Source organism: Nanorana parkeri, unplaced genomic scaffold, assembly GCF_000935625.1.
Source record: "Nanorana parkeri isolate BGI_ZX_2015 unplaced genomic scaffold, ASM93562v1 scaffold683, whole genome shotgun sequence".
NCBI classification, from domain to species: domain Eukaryota; kingdom Metazoa; phylum Chordata; class Amphibia; order Anura; family Dicroglossidae; genus Nanorana; species Nanorana parkeri.
Window position 1 is genome coordinate 741,125 of NW_017306951.1, and position 6,207 is coordinate 747,331.

Sequence of the window (6,207 nt, forward strand, 5' to 3'; positions counted from 1 at the left end):
CCAATCTGCATCATCCAGGTCTGGAATATCAACAGTCCATTTGGCTTAGAGATGAGCAAAGTTCAAGGTAGTTAGTGTCTGTAACAAACAGTAATAGCAGGAGCAGCTTTTGGAAGATGTTGCTCTCTAGCAAGAGATTCAAGGGATGTACTAATCATCTAAACAACACAATCAGGGAACTGATAACTGAAGGCATAAGAGAGTTGCATATACTAGAAAAAATGGGAAGGTGAAATCGAGTATTTTCGGGTTAACGTGTCAAAGGACATCAATGTTTTATCATTAAGTCAGTGCAGACTGTACTTGTTACCCTTCTTGCGTAGCCTCTTATGAATCTCTGTGAAGGATTGCCGACGTTGCTGTATACCAGAAAAGTTATCAGGGAATAGCGAAACATGAGTATTTTCATACTGTAGGGACGGTCGAGCTCTGGTTGCAGCAAGAATTTTGTCACGGTCCCTCTAGTTCAGCAGATGGATTAGGAAGAGTCTGGACGGGGCCCCAGGTACAGGTGGAGTAGGAGGAACTTGGTGTGCCCATTGCACCACAAATGTAGGAGGCATATTATGGAAATCAAGAAGTGTAGTCAGAAAGGTCATACCAAAATCTGCAGGCCACTGTCCTTCAGCATGTTGTGGGAGACCTAGCACACGGATATTATTGCGGCGCATTCTATTTTCAGTATCCACTGCTTTCACTTTAGTGCGGGTCCATCATCCAAGGACTCTATGGACTTAAGTCCAGTGTATTGCTCAATCTTCTTCGCCCAAGGTTTATTCCAACTCTGGAATTGCAAGGGAGTTTAAAGACTATTACGCCTCTGTCCATAACCTAGTGGATCAGTCTGCTTAGTCCGCCTCTGAGTCATTACTCCCTCAGCTCCAATCTGACCTTGAAGATACAGCCCTCCTGTCCATTAACCAAGATGTTTCATCTACCTTGGACTCACCCTTTCAGGCTACTGAACTTCTGGGTGCCATTTAAAATCTGAAAGTAGGTAAATGCCCTGGACCTGATGGTTTTACTCTGAGATTTTCTAAGACCTATCCCCGATCCTTAATGTTGTGCGTTTTGCAATGTAAATGTGAGGTTTTGGAGGCACGTTAACTCCGAATCCGAAATAGCATAAACATTTATTTTGTCAAACGAAACAAATGAAAATGTTTTTTTTTTTTTTTTATTCGTTTTATCCAAAACAAATTTTTTCATGCTGTGCACATGCCTAATCTTGATACGTCCCTGTAACCCTCCACCATTGTGTCTGATATTTTGAGGAACCTACCGCCATCTCTATCTCTTCTTTTCTCTTTTTTATTCCCCTTCTTATCTTCTCTCTCTTCGTTCTGTTCTGTGCATTCCTTCCCTTTGTTTTTCTCACTCTTTATAACACCGTTCTTGATACTGCAATATTCAACATTGGACCTTATGATTTTTATAATGGTACATTTGTCTATGTTGTCCTAAATTTGTGTCATGTGGTTTTTGTGTTCCTTTCAGTTAAGCTTACATTTGTTCTTTATGTCATATGTCACATGGCATTTTATTTGACTTCATGTTTCCCGTGCCCCATTGATCTAGTTACAAACGGGTCATGTTACGATATTGTTTTTGCTGTATCTTTGTTTATGTTTAATAAACGTTGATTCAACCATAAATTACTGAATTTGTGATGTTGAAAATCCAGTATAAAAGGAAGTGTAGTGCTAAAAAAACAATTGTGGGCTTAAACAATCTTTTCTGTGTAATACATATTTATGGTCTGCCTAACTGTGGGCATGGGAGGGGTGTATACTTTGGCAATATACTTTGTACTAAAAAGGTATGGATAGGGACAATGGGACACATTGTCCATAAGTAGGCCCTTGATAGTATTTCAGTATGAACAAATAATTATAGGCCTCTAATAAAAGAGATGTACTTATATGTGATCAGTTACAGTTTATATGAAAGATAAGTCCATCCATGACTATATTGTAGTTCTGGAACTACACTCTTGTCATGTAGCACTTGAGTCATGGGTTAAATTCATGCCAATGACATTATCTGCATGAATTCAGTCCTCCTTGTGTTAGTTACATATGGGTGCTCTGATTTTGTTATCTACAGTTCAAAAACATATGTATTGGTTAATTGGTTTCCTAAAAAAAAAAAAAGACTATATAGTGTGCATGTGACTGTGTTAAAGTAAACCTGTGACCAGGCTATCACCAAATAGAGAAATTACGATCCAAATGAAACTGTCCTCATATACAGTCTTTTGATGTGTGCTTTGGGTCTATTTTGTTGTTTTTTTTATAATTCCTTTTCTCTATTTTTGTATTTTTTTTTCTAGCTTCACAAGATCACTTTAACCCTTTCACTACCACTTATGTAAGGGTTATAATGGAAGAGAATTGCTTCCTACGGGGAGCTCAGTAATCCTTATGATGGCTACATTTCCTTAGGCATTCAATGTGACCTTCTCGCTCTCCCGCTGTCTCTGATACTCCGCTGCCTCTGCAGCCCACTGTCTCCACTTTGTGCGTCTTCCTCCTGGAATGTCACTGCCCCCTAAGCCCGTGTGTGCCCTTCTGCTGCCTCCCAGTCCTTCCTGGCAATGAATCCAGCTTCTTGCCTTACTACTGGTCTCATCGCCAGCTTTTCTGTTCAAAATGGCAAGATCAGTAAATATGTCTATCATGTTTACCAATTTCCTTCATTGTGTGAATGAACACAGAAAAGCACAGTACCATACGCTTCTGTGTCCATTTATCATCTGAAGATCGATAAACATGAAAAGTGTGTTTACCAATCTCCTTTTAGTTTGTATAGTAAAATGGATGAGCTCAGTACTAAGCTCTTCCATTTTCAGTATTAAGTGAAGGAGAAGGAGATTGAGGACGCAAGGGCTGTATGATCTGTCAGTGAAGGGGTTGTTTACTAGTGGACAAGAGATAGATCACACAACCCCACCAGCACCGACTGATTAGTCACTTTTGTAAGTGCAGTCCTTATTCTGAAAAAAGCTAGGCACATAGGATCACTTAGCACTGTGGAGCTGTAAGATCTATCTGCCAATGCAGTGGATGTTTAATAGGAAGAGGCAGATAGATTACACAGACCAGCCAGAGCTGACTGATGTTACGTGCATGGCTTCATGAGTTCACTCACAACAGTAAATAACCAGTCAGCACTGGCAGGGCTGTGTGGTCTGTATGTCAGCTGCTACTACACATCCACTGCTCCATTGTAAGTGCTTGTGTTGTGATCCCCTTTCCCTGCTGTGCTGAATCACTGGCCTCCAGTGTGTTCCTGCCAGTACAGAAAAGCACTATCAATTAGAACTAATTCGTTTTTGTTTTGTTTTTTTGTCTCTTTGTGAACAGCTCCTTTCGAAGTAAAAAAAAAAGAATCTGAATTAACATGCAAAAAAAATCCAAAACCCTACCCCCACATACACATTAACAAAAATGACACATAACGTACTACAGTTTTGCAATATTTTTATTTTTTGGTTCTATGCTTCAGAAAATGTATTTTGGGGGGTATCTTACAAACTCTGAAAGCAAAAATAGTCCAGTTACCTAAGGTGAAAGGTAAACCTAAAGCCAATTTAGGTAGTAGGAGAGGCTTAAAACTGCTGCCTGTTTTTGCCATCGGTGTCTTATTAAGGAGATTCCCCATAACTTCCTGTCCTGAGAGAATATCTTTCCAGTTTGAGGGAAATCTCTTGACATTTGTCATTGACATTTGTCACAAGAGTAAAAGTCCATATTGGAAGATGTTCCCTCTCTTCCTTTTCTAGTGGGAACTCAAAATGTAGGATTTACCCGCACTTTTATTCCTAATGACATTGGTGATCAGGGCAGTTAGTGAGGGTGAATCAATCGAATGTAGACACACACAGAAATAAAAACCTCACAGTGATGCAAACCCCCTGTCACATCCACATCTAAAAAGTTTTACCTTTAGTTATACTTTAAAGAATAAGTGCATTTCAGGAAAAGTGTGCTTATTATTTTTGCCTTAATTCCCTGACCTAACAGATCCCAGACTTCCACTTCACAAATGCATACTTATTGAGATCCAATGTCGCGGTTTGTTGACATCTCATGCCGTAAACTTTCTCACTCCTGGCCACGCCTGAGATGTAGAGCCCCATAGAAATCTACAGGGTTTGTCTCCTGGCCAGGAGTTGGAGGTAGACAAACCCAATATAAGTTTATGGAGCTCTAATGCGCACGGATCTGTTAGGAGAGAGAGAGAGACTTAGTTCCTTTTCACATGGCTGCTTCGATCAGGTCCGCTTGTCATTTTTTCAGGTGGATCTGATCGGATGCCCAATGCAAGTCTATGGGCAGCCGAGTGTAAACAGACACGACTTTGTTTAAACCCGGTTATCCCTGCCTTCGGCCGGGTCTGGAGTAACAAACAGAACAGTCATCCATTTCGCCGGATCGTGCTGGATCGGGGGAAATCTGATGTAAATGGACACATGTCTGTCTACATTAGCTTCCCCATAGACACACATGGTGTCCAGTAAATGCAGTTTTTTTCCTCCATCACTGTGACATCCGCTCCATGCTGCTGCGATCAGGAGAGGATCTGTGCACGGATCTGTGCTGTCTGTGTGAAAGGGACCTTAGGAGTCTTAGGAGAGAGAGGACTTACGGCTAGGGATCTGTTAGGTTAGAGTAGCAGGGCAAAAAGGATAAATGCACTTTGTTAAATGCACTTTAAAGTGCACTTATACTTTAAAGTTTCAGACCAATGTTGTACATTTATTGAAGCATGTAAACTACAGACTTTGCATTAGGTTGCTGTTCTGTTGGGGCAACAGTGACATCTGCAGGTTAAAAATAAAATGAAACATCCATTTTATGCCGTCTACTCAATGTAATCCCCATAGCTGCAGTACCTTCAGAATCATCTTCTAGTTGATGTGTAGGCTGATGGGACTCAGTTTCTTCTTCGACTGGCTGGACAGGGGCATCCTCTAGCACTGACGTTTCAGGCAAGGGATTTTTCATTCTAAAGGGTACAAAACTATCTTCCATGGCCGTGTCACTGTGTGCTTGAGGCACAAATTCAGGGACATCCAATCTCAACTTACTTGAACTCGGCTCAGAAGTAACAGTAGTTGGAGTGCAACCCATGGGTTCAGTTGGCCACATCCACCTCAGACACATGCCTTCCTCATTGCTGGATTTCATACACACTGGTAAGCCAGATAGCTGTTTAATGATGATGTAGATTTGTGAGCTCCACCTATCAGTGTTTAGCAGAAGCACCCAGATTTCTCAGCAAAATCTGTCTCCCAGCTGTAGCTCTTGTACTTGCACCCTCAGGTCATAATTCCTCTTATTCCATTGTTCTCTATTCTCAGACATTAAACAATATCTCGCACCTGGTAGAAGACCGAATTAGCTGAGGGGGCCTCCCTTGCGGCCCTTGTCTCACACTCCTGGAAGTGGGGACAGGGAGTGAGGTAGACAAAGAGTAGCACGGGTGCCAAGGTGTGCAGACACCGTGTCAGGTCACAGTCCAGCAGCAGGTTCCTGGAAACAATGAAGCAGGACCGGAATCCAGCTGAGAGGTCAGCGTGAGCTGAAGCAGGCACAGGAGCAAAGTCAGACAAGCCAAGGGTCACACCAGTCCGCCAGCACGGTACCAAGGGAGAAGACAGAAGCAAATCCAGGAACAAGCAGAGGACAGAGGCAGGCAGCAATCAGGCGTAGTCAAGGCAATCCGGGTCAAGGCAACAGGTGAACAACGAACAGAGAAACAGGAAGCAAGGGCACAAGCTCAAAGCCCGTTCAGCACTAGTCAACTGGGCAGGCTGGTTTAAATAGATCCATCAATCAGAGGGAGCTGTGTCACTTCCTGTGCATTACTTTAGCGTGTCTTTGCGCGTCCGCTATGTTGCGTAAGCCTGCGCACTAGTGCATGTTTCCCAACAATGTGGAAGACTGGGACCTGCGCATTCGCAGTAGCACACGAACTTCCGGCCATAGCCTTACAAACGGGCTTTCTCAAAGGCGGAAGCAACAAGCGTAGCAGTAGACGTCTGATCAATTGACAGGCCAAAGGCTAAATCTACAGGTAGTCAAGCTTCTCTCCCAAACATAAGGCGAATACCCTGTGGCATAATTTTCTGTACTGTTGTATGCATGTACGATTGCGGAGATATGTCTACTCCAATGCTGCTTCTCTTCTGTAGATAATGTC